We start from the raw sequence: 15,162 nt of genomic DNA, 5'->3' as shown, positions 1-15,162 counted from the left end.
CCGTTCCGAGGTGGCCTTCGTAACATGAGCTTTTCGTATCTTGAACCGCATTTTACATGTAAAATGCCTAATCTGTTCCAAGCCCTACAAAAACACCCCAGTAAATTTTATAATAAAGCTAAATTGACCAATAAACAGTGAAATACTACAACAATTTGGACCATTCAATACCTAACTTAATACGTACTACTAATATGTACCTGTAAATAAAGTGTATTAGTGTACATGGTATACAAGAAATACTGTACGTACATACGTAGTAAAATGTGGAACCTTACCTTTTGAGTGAGGCTATCTCCGAAAGTGTCGACAGATGAGGAGGACAAACGGCAGAAAATTTGTTACGTAGTACGTACACTTAACCAAAATCATTAAAAATGTCAGGAAACATAAACTAAACTTTACGAAACACATTAACAAAACTGTAACACTTAACTTTACAAAAAACTTTAAATTAAATTTTTTTTTTTTTTGCCTTTTTTTTTTTATTTTTACATTTTTTTTTTTTCTTTTTTTTTACTTTTTTTATACTTAGGTTTTTTTTATATAAAAAATTTCAATTTCTTCACCACTTTCAACTTTGTTTTATCGTAGTATCAATTGGATCTTCCTTTTTGCTTACTCCTGCTAAAGGCCTCTTTAAAAAATACCTATCCAAGGAAGATTGCTTCTGCCTACTTTTCACAATGTTCCTGAAACGACTCGGGCAAATGTCATCGAACTGCGCAAGCATACGACCTGTGTAAGCCTTTTCGTGGTGTCTCTTTTCTACAAGTGATTGCACCTTATGAAAAGCAGCTAGAGCATAATTTCTGCCGTTGTCATAGGGTCTTCCTCCTCCTCCTCGCCACTGCTAGAGAACTCCTCTTGAATGACGTTATGTTGCATGGCATCCAACGCCTACAGGTCATCCGTCGGAAGCTCCTCTTGGTGCTCCTCGAGAAGGTCATTGATGTCGTCCTCGTCGATGAACAGCCCCATGGACTTGCCAAGTGCAACGATCTCGTCAAGATCTGTTTGTGAAACCGTTTCAGGATCGTCAACTGTTCCTGAATCTGCAGCACCAGCTTCGCCCACGTCGAATCCCTCGAATTCTTGGGCGGATACGGCATCAGGCCAGAGTTTCCTCCACGAAGAATTCAAGGTTCGCCTCGAAACCTCCTGCCAAGCTTGATCGATGAGTCGAATGCATTTGACGATGTCGAAATGCTCCTTCCAAAATTCACGCAAGGTGAGGTTTGTGGTATCGGTGATGTCGAAACATCTCTTGAAAAGATGTTTCGTATAGAGCTTCTTGAAGTTCGATATCACTTGCTGGTCCATGGGCTGGAGGAGAGGGGTGGTGTTAGGCGGAAGATAAAGAACCTTGATGAAGGAATACTCCACTAGGATATCTTCCTCGAGGCCAGGAGGGTGAGCAGGGGCATTGTCCAACAACAGCAGACATTTCAGAGGGTGGCGCTTCTCTTCCAAGAATTTCTTCCCTGTCGGGCCGAAACACAGATTTACCCACTCGGTGAACAAAAGTCTCGTTACCCAGGCTTTCACATTAGCCCTCCACATCACTGGAAGCTTCTCCTTTAGCACTTTGTGGGCTTTGAAGGCTCAAGGAGTCTCGGAATGATAGACAAGTAGGGGCTTCACCTTGCATGCCCCACTGGCGTTGGAACAAAGTGCTAGCGTAAGCCTGTCTTTCATAGGTTTATGCCCATGTAGCTTCTTCTCTTCCTCCATGATGTACGTCCGACGAGGCATTTTTTTCCAAAAAAGGCCAGTCTCATCACAATTGGAGACTTGCTGTGAACTGGAGCTTTCATTGAGAGTCATCTCGTCTAACGTCGTAATAAAGGCTTCGGCCGCTTTCGTGTCCGAGCTGGCCGCCTCCCCATGCCGCACCACCGAATGGATGCCAGTCAGTTTACAGAATTTTTCGAACCACCCATGAGAAGCCTTGAAGTCTGGGGTTGGCGTCGATGTCCCTTCTCCCCCGTCGTCTTCGGCCTGGGCAATCAAATCGCCGAAAATAGCGCTGGCCTTGTGGCAGATTGCCGTCTCGGTTATCGTATCGCCAGCGGTTTCTTTGTCTTTTATCCAGACAAGAAGCAGCCTTTGCATCTCGTCATGCACGTGGCTCCTCTTGCTGGACAAAATAGTGATGCCTTTGGAAGGTGTAGCTGCTTTGATGGCTTCCTTCTGCCTAAGGATGGTGCCTATTGTCGATAGATTTCGGCTGTATTCCTTGGCAATCACACTCAATCACATGACAGCTTCAAACTTTTTAATTATCTCCAATTTTGTCTCCAAAGAAAGCATCCTCTTCTTTCCGTGAACTTCAACTTTCTTGGGACCCATGACTACGTATATACTGTACGTAATTAAGTTATGTATTATACATATGTACTAGTAAAGTCCTCACACAACACGATAAAGTAGTACTACAACGAAATCACTAACAAATTTATGTTGATAAATGAAATTGTATAGAATGAACGAATTCCGTGTGCTTACGATAACGATGCTGCTGCCAAGTGGCCGAAAAAGCACGCCGCTACGTAGATGCATGATGGGATAATGGGAGAGATGCTGACCAATAGGAGAGCAGGATCTTATGGTGGTGACTAGCATCAGGAACCAATGGGAGAGCAGGAGGATGGTGGCAAGTCTACTCAGTTGGCGGCGCGCGAGTTTTAAAATTGTTATCGGTGGTCCTGGCGAATCTTGGGACTTTACAGCAACAACCTTTCATATCCTGAACTATTTTTGCATGTAGAGCCAAAAAAAATCTTTGTATTTGCTTTCGTAACTCGAATTTTTCGTAAGATTAGCCTTTTTTATGTCGAGGTACCACTTACTACTAAAAAAGTGGTGTTGTGTATTACTATCGTACATCAAATTAAATGTTTAGGCTAGATCTTTCATGCCATTGAGTTTTTAATAAATTTTTAAAATGGCTTTGGTTAGGGTAAAATTTTTTATTTACTCCCTCCTCCTGCACTATATTTTTTTCCCAGAAAGTCATGGTTTTATGCTCATTTTTAAAGTGTATTGAATAAGAGGTGTTCTCTAAAAAAAAATTATGTTGCTGTGCCTGATTCCTGATTTTATAAGAATTTTTTAAAGAAGAAAATATTAAAAATAAGTTATTAGTTGTAAATTATCAACAGCTACCACATCATAACACTTCCTGGGGCTCATACAAGGGGGCCCCTGTGTCTTGGCTTCCATGTGACACTTAGTGGGAACCACACCAATGCAGGCCTACCACTATTGCGCTTTAATTTGAGGATCTTCCACTGAACTGGATCACTAACTTGATTTTTAAGTGGTTCCTGGCTCCAAATAGTATCATCCTCTCTCTCTTCCACTATTCTCCACAGTAACAAGGTTATCGAATATGCAGAAAACAGAAAACACAGCAAAAATCAAAATGTAAAACTCATGTGTATTCTGGTTTGAAGTCTGCTAGAAAAGAATACAGAAGTGAAGAGAGCATGAAGGAAAATGAAGAATGGTAAATCACCAGGTCCATTGGAGTTCCAAATTGAAATGCTCAAATTACTAGGTACAGAGGGGGAGCAATGGATGCTGGATTTATTAAAAGCTATATGTGAAGAGGAAGAAATGCCAAGGGATTGGAAGGAGAGTCTAATGGTATATATATACAAGCAGACGAGAGATGTCATGGATTGTGGGAACTACAGGGGAATTGAACTAACAGAGCATTGCTTGAAAGTTTTAGAGAGTACTGGATGAGAGATTAAGAGAGATTGTAAGGATCGGTAAACAGCAGTATGGATTCATGAGGGGAAGAGGGACTGTGGATGCCAGCTTCATAGTAAGACAGCTGCAGGAAAAAGAGGCTTGAGGGAAACCAGGAGCTCTATTGTACATTCATAGACCTAGAGAAAGAAAACGATAGCATCCCAAGAGAAGTGATGTTTTGGTGTTTGCTTTTGCCTTTTCTGACATCAATACAAGATAATTGAACCTCAGGACAACAGGTTCCTGCCTATAACTCCAACCCACCACTTTGGCTCAACACCCCTCATATGTATGACCAATTTTTGTAGTATCGAGTTATCAGTACAGTAGAGACCCGGTTCACGACCGTATTAGAACTCGACATAATCGGATTTCGCCACTAAATTTCCAATAAACTTTGTATCTGTTTTCAACCAAAAAACCAGTTTCCGACCCACGACCATATGATGTTTTTAAACAAAACTGTTTCCGCCAGCCGCCGCTAGTTGGCGTCATCCAGTGCTACCAAATGTAGCATAATTTCATGATTTTTAACATAATTTGACCCAAGAATTGGAGCTTAGCATAATTTCTTTCACACTTAGGGTTCTAGTACAATTTTAGATGTAATTTCACTAATTTTTTAATAAAAAATGCAGAAAATTCCTCATTTCATACACAGCTATAGTGAATGTATCTTCAAGTGAAATTGCCTCAAAAGCAGCACTAACAAATTAGTTAATTGCTAGTTTTGAACCCAACTAAGTATGTTAAATTTTTGTGAATATAAATAAATAACCCACAGTGGCGGGATGACAAACGATCAGTAAAGTGTTAATAATGTTTTTTCTTCATGAGTAAAGAATTACTTTTTTTTTCCTTTTTTTTTTCAGTAGTTATCAAAATTTTAATTATGTCTGAAGTGATTTTCACACAATTTTCAAGTATTTTGTTCATTGTGTATGTGATCTGTTAAAGAACAATAGTGTTTCAGTGGCATGAATAATGATCAAGTAAATAGTACGTATGTTTTTCTTCTTGAGTAGAGACTGGTTTGTTTGTTTACCTTTTTTTTTTAGTTTTAATTTTTTTTCAGTAAAATATCAGAAATAACCAAATTATATTTGAAGTAATTTTCACACATTTTCAAGTATTTTTATTAATTGTTTATGGCACCTGTTAAAGAAAAATGGTTCTGAGTGGCATGATAATGATGCAGTAATAGTAAATTTGTTTGTTTTTTTTCACATTTGTATGTGTGATCTTCACGCATTTGGTTCAAATAGTATAATAGTGATTGCTATTCAAATAGTGTACTAGTGATTGCGTATGTGATCTATTAAAGAAAAATGGTGTTTTAATACGTATTTAAGTGTTAGGTTTGGAGCGAAGGCAATGTTACGTACGTAGGTTACATGTGCGGTTCGGTAGCGAATGCAATCTTTAAGCTTTGTTAAGCTTGCCGGTAAAGAAGAAGTTAGTCATAGCTTATATCAGAGAAGCCACTATGCCATATTAAGTGCGTAGTAATTAAGAAATTAAGAAGAATCTTTTATGTTGTACTGTAATACGTCAATGTTTCCGTGTAAGATTTGGTAGTGAAACCAGTTACATACGTAACATGTTCGGTTCGGTAGTAACGCAATCTAAGCTTTTTAAGCGTGCCGGTAAAGAAGAGTTAGCCTTTGGTTAACTCAGAATCCGCTACGGTATACATTAATTATAGAAATTAAGTAGATTCTCTTATGTTTACTGTAAAAATACGTCATTGTTTACGTGTGAGATTTGGTAGTGAAACCACTGTCACATACGTAACGTGTGTTGTTCGGTAGCGAACGCAATCTTAATCTTTGTTAGGCTTGCTGGTAAAGAGGAGGTTAGCCTTAGCTTAATCAGAGAAGCCGCTATGGTATAGAATAATTATAGAAATTAAGACGATTCTTTTATGTCTGCTGTAAAAAGATGTCAATGTTTACGTATGAGGTCTGGTAGTGACACAGTTTACATATGCAACGCGTGCGCGGTAACGAACGCAATCTGTATGCTTCGTTTATAAGCGTCCTCGTAAAAAAAAAAAAAAAAAAAAAATAAAAAAAAAAAAAAAAAAAAAAAAGAGGTTAGCTTGATATTAAACTCAAGAGATGCTGGTACGCAATGGTAATAAGTAATTAAAGACATTAAGAAGATTCTTTTACTTATACGTACGTAATATATGTACCATGCAGTACCATAATAATTGTCAAAGTCTAATAAGCTTGAAACCAGCCCTGATATTGGACAATTTGCCGTAAATAAAACGCACCTTTTTTATAAGGACATTTATGAAACAAAATCGTTAGTATCATAACATTACATTTACTGAAAAGATAATTTCAAGTGAATTTGTATACAGTATTGCAGTCGACTCCTTAAAAGATTGACCATAAATTAATATCGAATGTAAACGTTTCTAGGCTTATAGCGAGATATGGTATGTTTACTACCATAGTCCCAATATAAAACACCAGGGCTGCGCTATGGTTTGTTTCCTTAATGCCGACTTACTGTAGGCATTTTTTGCAAGTTTTTGATAAATATAAATTGGGTTTAATTTTAATAGTTTATTAATTTACTGTAATAATTAGACTTGCTTTTCAATGTTTTTATTATGTTAGCAACACGTTTTATGCCTACCCACTACACTACGTTCTACTTACTATTTTACCTAGGTAGCCTATGGTTCTTGGTCAACAATCGGTTTGGACGCAGGCTAGTTTTTCTTTTATACTGTATATTATACATTTAAAATTATAAATACACGTTTACATGATATTTAATTTTAACTTTTAACTTATTTAGTTGTAATTTACATGTAATGTATTGTATAAAAAGGCAAGGTTAGGGTATTAACTGATGGTCAAGAACGGATTAATCCATTTTCAGTTATTTCTTATGGGAAAACTTGATTCAGTTCACGAAATAATTGAATTTCGACGCTCCTTCTGGAACGAATTATCGTCGAGAACCGAGGCTCTACTGTATTTTATAATTTTACAAATTGCCATAATAAGATGACTTTTCTGTTAATATTCTTGAAACTGCTTTTTTTTTTTAATTTTTTTCAGAAGTATGAGAAAAATATATTTTTATTGTAGTGTCTTACTGAACAATTATACACGCCGTGATTTCCACGAGCGGCAGGAGACTAAATTCAAATTTAGCACGTAGGCGTCGCCAACACTGGTGTGATGACGTCATCTCCCTCCACTCGCGGGAGAACCAGGTACAACTGCCCGAGGTGAATCCAATTCTTTTCCACCTGCCGGAGTCCGGTGAACATCGGTGGTCGGTGCGGTTGGATGACTTTGCTTCGCTTTTTTCTTGTGGTTTATTTGATCTTCGGTAATTGGTGAAGTACTCTTTTTTGGCGTTGTTGTTATTTTCCATATTATTTAGGCGTTTGCTATGTCGGATTCTAGTCCGTCGGAGTCAGGTTTTGCATCTCAGGATGTAAAACTAGATTATCCAAGTTAGAGTATGATTCTCACACTAAATGTGTTTAAGTGTAGGGGACAGGTTTGTTCAGCAGATCGAACATGTAACGAGTGTAGTGATTGGACTGATTCTCAATGGAAAGTTTTTTAGTTCATACTCGGAGAAATTAGCTAAAGACAGAATTAGAAAAGCAGCGCTTAGGGAAAGTAAAGCTTAGCTCTGCTTCGTCCTGCGATGCATCTGTTCCTTCTGTTTCTCCTCAAATTGTTATGTCTCCTTTAAACTACACCTATTCCTCCTCCTAATCCCACTTCTCCGGCTTCCCGTGTAGTTTCTTCCGACACCTTTGCCAGTCTGGAATCGAGGTTCGATCAGAAATTTTCGGTACTAGCGAATACGGTTATGCAACTTGGTAATTCGTTTAAGACGTTTTTGGAGAAAGCGGCTTCAGGTAAGAGTGTAGTTAAGGGTGCATCTGTCTGTCCTGACATGTCTCCTAGACAAAGGTCACTGTCCAGCTCCCCCGCACCGGGGAGAAGACATACCAGAAGTCCAAGGGAGTCGATCGGGATTTGCCACAGACAGGCGCCTCTCTTGTTGAGCCTGTTGCGCCTCAACAGGGCTTCGGTTAAGCGTTGGAAAGGTGTTGCGGTTAGACGCCTTTCGAATGATTCAAGCGATTCGTCTCCGGTCACCGCGGCGCTCTTGGCGAGATTCGCGCCCGTTTCGTGTCCCTTAAAGAGGCGTTCAGGCGCTGATTCTTCTTCGCCTCCTCCAGTCAAGCGGAATAAGGAGCCTGAGAGTAGGGTTGCGCCTCGCCGTTAGCGGCTCGTTCGTCGCCTCAATCTGTTCCTTTTTCGGCTTCCATCTACTAGTAGAGATTGTGGTTTCAGCGCTGTAGCTAGCAGTTCTAAGGGTGTTTCTTTTTTTAGGCGCTTTCTCGTCTGTTTCGCCTGATGCGCCTGTTTCGCCTCGAATTTCGGCGGCTCCGAGCGAGGCGCAAGTAGTTTTTTTTTTTCCGCCTCCTGCTGACATTTAGGCTCTTCCAAACCTACGTTAACGGTTTTTGATTTGTCTCTGGCGCCTTTGCGCAAGCAGTTAGAGATGTTAATCAACTGGATGAATGAGTCCAAGGGTGGTTCGAAACCTTCAGATCCGGTTGTAGTTCCGTCTACTTCTTCGGCGGTATCGGAGAATGAGGAAGAAGTAGAGGAGGAGGATTCACATCACCTTTCGTGTTATTCACGTCTCCTTAGATTTCTTCTGGTATCTTATCCAGATTATTTTGAGAAAGCGGCTCCGCGCTCCCCAACTTCGACTTTTTTGATGAGGAGGAAAACTTCAGACCCTCTCTTCCCAAAACTTGTTCTATCTAAAGCGGTTAGACATTCGTTAAAGAGCGGAGAAATGGATGTCTATGAAAAGAGACTTAGGGAAGGCGCTTTTTTTGCTTACCCTCCCTCTAAGTTGCTTCGTAAGAGGTATAGGTTTTATGTAACTGGGGAAGCTCCTTCTCTGGGAGTTTCTGCCTCCTCCCAGGGAGACTTCTCCAGTTTAATCGACTCCTCTAGAAGAGCTGCTTTCGCCGAAGCGAAAGTTTTCTTTACAGCGCCTAAGTTGGACCACGTTGTAAAGAACCAATTTAAACTTTTGGAAGTCTCTAGCTTCCTTGATTGGACTATTGGCGCTTTAGCGGCCAAGATCGAAGGTTGTCCTTCTCTTTCACAGGAGTTAGCGGAGGATTGGATTGGTGTTCTGTCCTGTGCGGACAAATCCATTAGGGATGGATGTGATGAGTTGGCTTCGCTCATCGCCTTGGTACCCTTAAGAAAAGGCAACTTGGTGCTCCTTTGCTTTGTTTTGGGTACTTTCCCAACAGAAGTCTGCTCTCTTGTTTGCTCCTTTTGTGAAAGATAACCTCTTTCCAGACGATGTAGTGTTGTCAATTTCGTCGGCGCTAGATAGAAATCTACTTCGGATTTACTGGCACAGTCTACTAAGAGACCTAAGGCTCCTTTGGAGACTGTTCCTTCGGTTTCTCCTCTGGCACAATCGCCTTTTCGAGGGAGAAAACCCAAGCGCTTCTTTCGGCCGAAGTCGAATTTGCGACCTCAGTCAAAGACCTCGGCCAAGGTTAACAAACCTTCCAAATGAAAGCTCGGTTCTTCATGCACCAGTGGGAGCCAGGCTGGCTCTGTTTTGGGAGGAATGGGAAAACAGAGGAGCAGAAGCCTGGGTTGTGCAAGTACTCCAGTTCGGCTATCGTATTCCTCTCTTTTCATCTCCCTCGCTCTCACCTGTGCCAATTCCACCAGGCATACTCTCAAGGCTCAGACAAATTTCTGGCGCTAGCCGCGGAAGTGGAAGCGCTTGTTCTCAAAGAAGCTATAGAACAGATAGAAGGGGATTTTCCTCCAGGCTTTTACAATCGCCTTTTTGTAGTTCCCAAGTCATCAGGGGGCTGGAGGCCGTTTTTGGATGAGAGCGCCCTGAACTTGCATGTCCAGAAACAAAATTTCATATGGAGACCACTCGGTCGGTTCTGGAGTCCATCAGACGGGGATTGGATGGTTTCTCTGGACATGCAAGACGCTTATTTTCACATTCCGATACATCGCGAATCTCGGAAGTACCTGAGGTTCATGTTCGAAGGCAAGGTGTTTCAGTTTCGGGCGCTTTGCTTCGGACTGGCGACCGCTCCTCAAGTTTTCACCAGGGTTCTATCCCCGATAGAAGCTGGCTGCACATATTAGAAGTAAGAATCTCCCTCTATCTGGACGATTGGCTTCTCCGGTCGGAATCAGAGAGTCGGTGCATGAAGGACCCTTGGAACAACTCTGGATCTTGCCAGAAGTTAGGAATTCTGGTCAACAAACAGAAGTCCCAGTTGGTTCCATCTCAGAGCATCCTTTATTTGGGGATGACTCTGAATGCTCAAGTTTTTCGGGCTTTTCTGTCCCCGAAGAGGGTCCAAGGCTGTCTGGAGACAGTTCAGGAGTTCTTGGACAAAAAGGTAAGTTCTGCCAATCAGTGGATGAGGCTCCTGGGCAAATTGACGTCAGTGAGGAAATTTGTGACGTTGGGAAGACTGCACATGAGACCTCTGCAGTTTTTCCTGAGAGCCTCTTGGTGCAGGAAGACGCAACCAGACTCGATTACCTTTCCTGTCACAGATCAAATAAAAGAGGACCTAAGGTGGTGGCTCTCTCGGGCAAGGTTGGAAGAAGGTTTAGATTTACGACCCATCCTCCCGAACCTACAGTTTCTTTTCCGACGCATCGGACACAGGTTGGGGAGCCCTGCTGGGAAATCAACGGACTTCAGGAGCTTGGTCGGAGAAGGAGAAGAAGTTCCACATAAATGTAAAGGACTTTTAGCAATTTCCGGGGCTTAGACAGTTTCGGAGCTTAGTAGAAGGTCAGGTAGTGGCAGTGCATTCCGACAACTCCACGGCTCTCTTGTACGTGCGGAAACAAGGGGGGACTCAGTCTTTCTCTCTATATGAAGTAGCCAAGGATCTCCTCCTGTGGTCAAACGAAGCGAAGGTTCAGCTAGTCCCGAGATTTGGTTTGTTCGGGAAAGATAAACGTCCTGGCGGACGAGCTAAGTCGTCAACAGCAAGTGTTACCTCTGGAGTGGACTTTGGACACAAGATTTGTCAGAAACTTTGGCGCCTTTGGGGATGACCGTCCATAGACCTGTTCGCGACATCAAGGAACAACCGTCTTCCTCTCTTTTGTTCTCCAGTTCCAGATCCTCTAGCTTGGTCGGTGGACGCAATGCTGTTGGATTGTCGGGTCTTGGAAGCTTATGCATTCCCTCCGTTCGGTCTAATAAGAGAGGTGCTGAACAAGTTCATGTCGCACAACATGTAACACTAACGTTAATCGCTCCCTTTTGGCCCAGGAAAGAGTGGTTCCCGGACCTTCTCCAGTTGTTAGTAAACTTCCCCAGACTTCTTCTCCAGAGAATGGCTTCTCAAACAACCTCACTTCAAGAGGTTCCACCAAAACTTGTCCGCTCTAGCTCTGACAGGGTTCAGACTGTCCGGAATCTTGTCAGAGCGAAAGGGTTTTCAAGAAGAGCTGCAGAAGCTATCGCTCGTTGTAGGAGAGACTTCTCAACAACTCTATCAAGGGAAGTGGAGAATCTTCAGAGAGTGGTGTAGAAGTGCTAAAGTCTCTACTTTCTGCGGCCTCTTTAACGGAAATAGCGATTTTCTTCTATTTCTTAGGAACTCTAAGAAACTGGCTCCTTCGACGATCAGAGGATATAGAGCCATGCTATCTTCGGTTTTTCAACACTGAGGTTTGGATATTTCCTCCAATACAGATCTGTCGGACCTCATTAGGTCTTTCAAAACCACTAAGCTCCCGCAGGATACAGTGGCTTGGAACTTAGATGTGGTGCTTAAGTTCCTCATGGGGCCACCGTTTGAGCCTTTGAAGTCGGCTTCACTCAGGAAACTTGACTAAGAAGACACTTTTTCTTATTGCTCTAGCTTCTGCTAAGCGTGTCAGCGAATTGCACGCTATAGACAAAAGAGTCGGTTTCTCTCAAGGCAATGCTGTGTTTTCGGTACTTTGACCTTTCTAGCCAAAAAACAGAGAATCCATCTAATCCTTGGCCGAGGAGTTTTGTGGTTAGGAACTTATCTGATTTGGTTGGACATGAGGAGGAAGAAAGGCTCTTATGTCCAGTCAGGGCTATTAAGCAGTATCTTCTTGCCACTAAGGATATTAGAGGACAATCTTCTAAGCTCTGGACCTCGGTTCAAAATCCCTCTCGTCCTCTTTCTAAGAATGCTATATCGTTCTTTATTAGAGAGCTTATCAGGAAGCTCACTTCGCAGTCCGAGAACGACCATCTTTCCGTTCTGAGAGTTAAAGCTCACGAGGTTAGAGCAGTGGCAACTTCTTTAGCATTTAGAAAGAATTTATCTTTAGCTTCGATTCTTCAGAGCACGTTCTGGAGATCGAATTCGGTTTTGCGAGTCATTATCTCAAAGAGATAGAAACGGTTTTCGAGAATTTTAGAACGTTAGGTCCGGTGGCGGTTTCTGGCATGGTGTTTGGGAGAAACGGCACAGGGGTCGTCACCTCTATGCTACTTTTCACCTTGAAATAGGTTGTCGAGTTCAAGGGAAGCTGGGGGTACTGAGTACCTGGGATACTCACCAGTCTGTTAGGTCAGATTTTATAATGGTTGGGTATATATGTTTTTTAAATCTGGTGTAGGTGACAAATGTTTTGTATGATTGAATTTCTGGTCTTAGCCCAGGGCAAGGGCAATCTTTGTTGTTACTATCCTCCGTCAGTCAGCCTTGACTCGCTTGAACTACGGAAGGATTCCACTCCTGTAGAGGCTAACTTTGGTCAAATTCCAATTCCTCTACAATAGTAAGAAGAGCACCGACCAGAGGCAGTAACAGTCTGCGGTAGCTCTCTTACAAGGTAAGGTACAACAGACACCTCGAGTGTTTTACTGGTATTGTAATAAATGTAACCATTTAGAAATACTAGTGGTCCACTGTATCCCACCTTCCCATAAATGTATAATCAGCTGTATAATGTTCGGTAAGACCACACAATAAAAATGAAATTTTCATTATTAAAATGAAGTTTTATTTGTATACTTACCGAACAATATGATTATACCCTCCTCCCCTTAGGTGGACGGACGGGCAGAAAGGAATTGGATTTCACCTGGGCAGTTGTACCTGGTTCTCCCGCTAGTGGAGGGAGATGACGTCATCACCACCAGTGTTGGCGACGCCTACGCGCTAAATTTGAATTTAGTCTCCTGCCGATCGTGGAAATCATGGCTGTATAATTGTTCGGTAAGTATACAATAAACTTCATTTTGTTCACAGAATCTTACCTGCCAGATATATATATAGCTGTATTCTCCGAAGTCCGACAGAATTTCAAAAACTCCCGGCAACACACGCAGTGGTCGGCCAGGTGGTAGTACCCATTCCCGCCGCTGGGAGGCGGGCGTAAGGAACCATTCCCATTTTCTGTCAGATATTTTCTGTCGCCGGTGCGACACAAGTGTTTTCTGCACCTCCGTCATTGGCATTTTGAACTCTTTTGGTCACTTGAGTATCCCGATTGATTTTTGGTTATTTGATTAGGATCTGGTGGTTAGCATACGCTAATTGTGGATTGTTTTTATTTTGGCTTGATTTTTCCTTAAACCTTACGATGTCTGGATCTAGTTCGACTAGCCAGAGTATGTTGTGTGGAAGAATGCAAGGTTAGGCTACCGAAAACTTCGGTAGACCCTCATACAGTGTGCGCGAATTGTAGGAAACATGTTTGTATGTTTGATGAGCGCTGCAACGAGTGTGAAAATATGTCTGATTCTGCGTGGAAGGCTTATGAATCATAGGTACGTAACTAGAACGTGATAGTGTAAGGAGGTCTTCCTCCAGGCGTGTAACACAAGTTACCCGTCCAGTAGAATTTATCCCTCCAAAGACCTGTGATGCCTTCGGGCCCTACAATAGTGTCTTTGGAGGTAATACCCTATCTGTGATTCTTAAATCTCTGCGTAGCCTGGAATCATGTTTGCATTGGAAAGTTATAGTAGTGTAGTGAAGAATAGTGATAATGCCATGAGTGTTCATTCTATCGCGTAAGCGTATAATTTCTCATTGACAAAACACTACCGCGTGATGGCTCTCCCCTACCTCGTGAGGCAGAATGTAGTAGGGAGGTAGCTGTCCAAGTGTCTAAAAACTACTCTACGTTTTGTTCATAAAACTTACCAGTCAGATATATGTATATATATATCTGCCGGGTAAAGGTGAACAAGCGATGTTGTATCATAGTAATATTATTTTTGCCCTTACGTCATATTTACTATCAAACTGTTGTATGGTTCAAGTTATATACTCATACCATAGTTACTCCTACGGAGGACAACCGAGAGTACGATTATTCTTATTACATTTAATCGGTTCTCCCTGCAACTATTCAGGGGTTGCCGGTTTCCCTATTTTTTAAACATTTAAGGTATTGTATGACAATACCAAGTTAGCCTTTTATATTTAGCAAATTCAGTTTCGCTTAAATATACTAGTTTGATGGATTTTGGTTTCTGCTCTATAATGATAGTAAACCTATTCATTCGTAGAATGGTGTAGGTGGCAACTCAGGCAGAGCATGCGAGAACGACGAACGTTCTCAGAGTCTGCTGTCACTAATGCGTAATGCCAGTGCTCAGTTCCATCTGATTGTCTGCTATGCGCAGTAGGTTACGTCTCTCTCTCTCCTGCGGGATTGACGGACTAACCGTATTTCTACCCTACAATCACGGCCTTAGCCTCGGTTGAAGGGAATTCTAGCATACATGGCTGAACATCTTCACTTTGGCGAGAATTTTTTCATAAAAAAAAAAAAAAAAAAAAAAAATATATGATTTGAATGTAGTATCTTTGTATATATTATATATTTGTGTGTATAGTATATATATATATTTATATATATATACTATATATATATATATATATATATATATATATATATATATATATATATATGGTATGGTATAGTATATAAATGTATGTATGTATATATATATATGTATTGACCTTTTTCGGTTCTGTTTACCGCATGGTAACAGAATTCTGTCCGAGTCTACGGCGGCATAACACACTTGATTTCCCTCGAAACAAGAATGATGTGCAAGAGATGCAGTCAATTAGTTCGCCGAGAACGTTCCCTTGCTCCGATTAATAGAAGGGGACTGCCTTCCGCTGCCAAATACGACAGCGCCGAGCGCGACGCTCGGCAGGACGCTTGGATGGACAAGCACAACGTAATGCTTCTTCAGACATTCGCCGAGAATCAGAGAATAGTAATGGATCTCAGGAAGGAGACTTTTAGGAAGAAACAAATGAACAATCTTCTACAGTGTCTTCAAATTACTCCTGTTTAAGTG

General features: G+C 41.6%; 1 protein-coding gene across 2 annotated transcripts in view; it reads left to right on the top strand.

The window, feature by feature from the left end:
* The window catches only part of LOC135205737 (uncharacterized), an 87,964-nt gene that overhangs the window by 24,155 nt on the left and 48,647 nt on the right, over window positions 1-15,162 (top strand). The gene's annotated exons all lie outside the window — the stretch shown is intronic.

The sequence above is a fragment of the Macrobrachium nipponense genome, chromosome 24, assembly GCF_015104395.2.
Source record: "Macrobrachium nipponense isolate FS-2020 chromosome 24, ASM1510439v2, whole genome shotgun sequence".
NCBI classification, from domain to species: Eukaryota; Metazoa; Arthropoda; class Malacostraca; order Decapoda; family Palaemonidae; genus Macrobrachium; species Macrobrachium nipponense.
The sequence above is the reverse complement of the archived record's forward strand: the minus strand, read 5'-3'. Positions and strand labels throughout refer to the sequence as shown.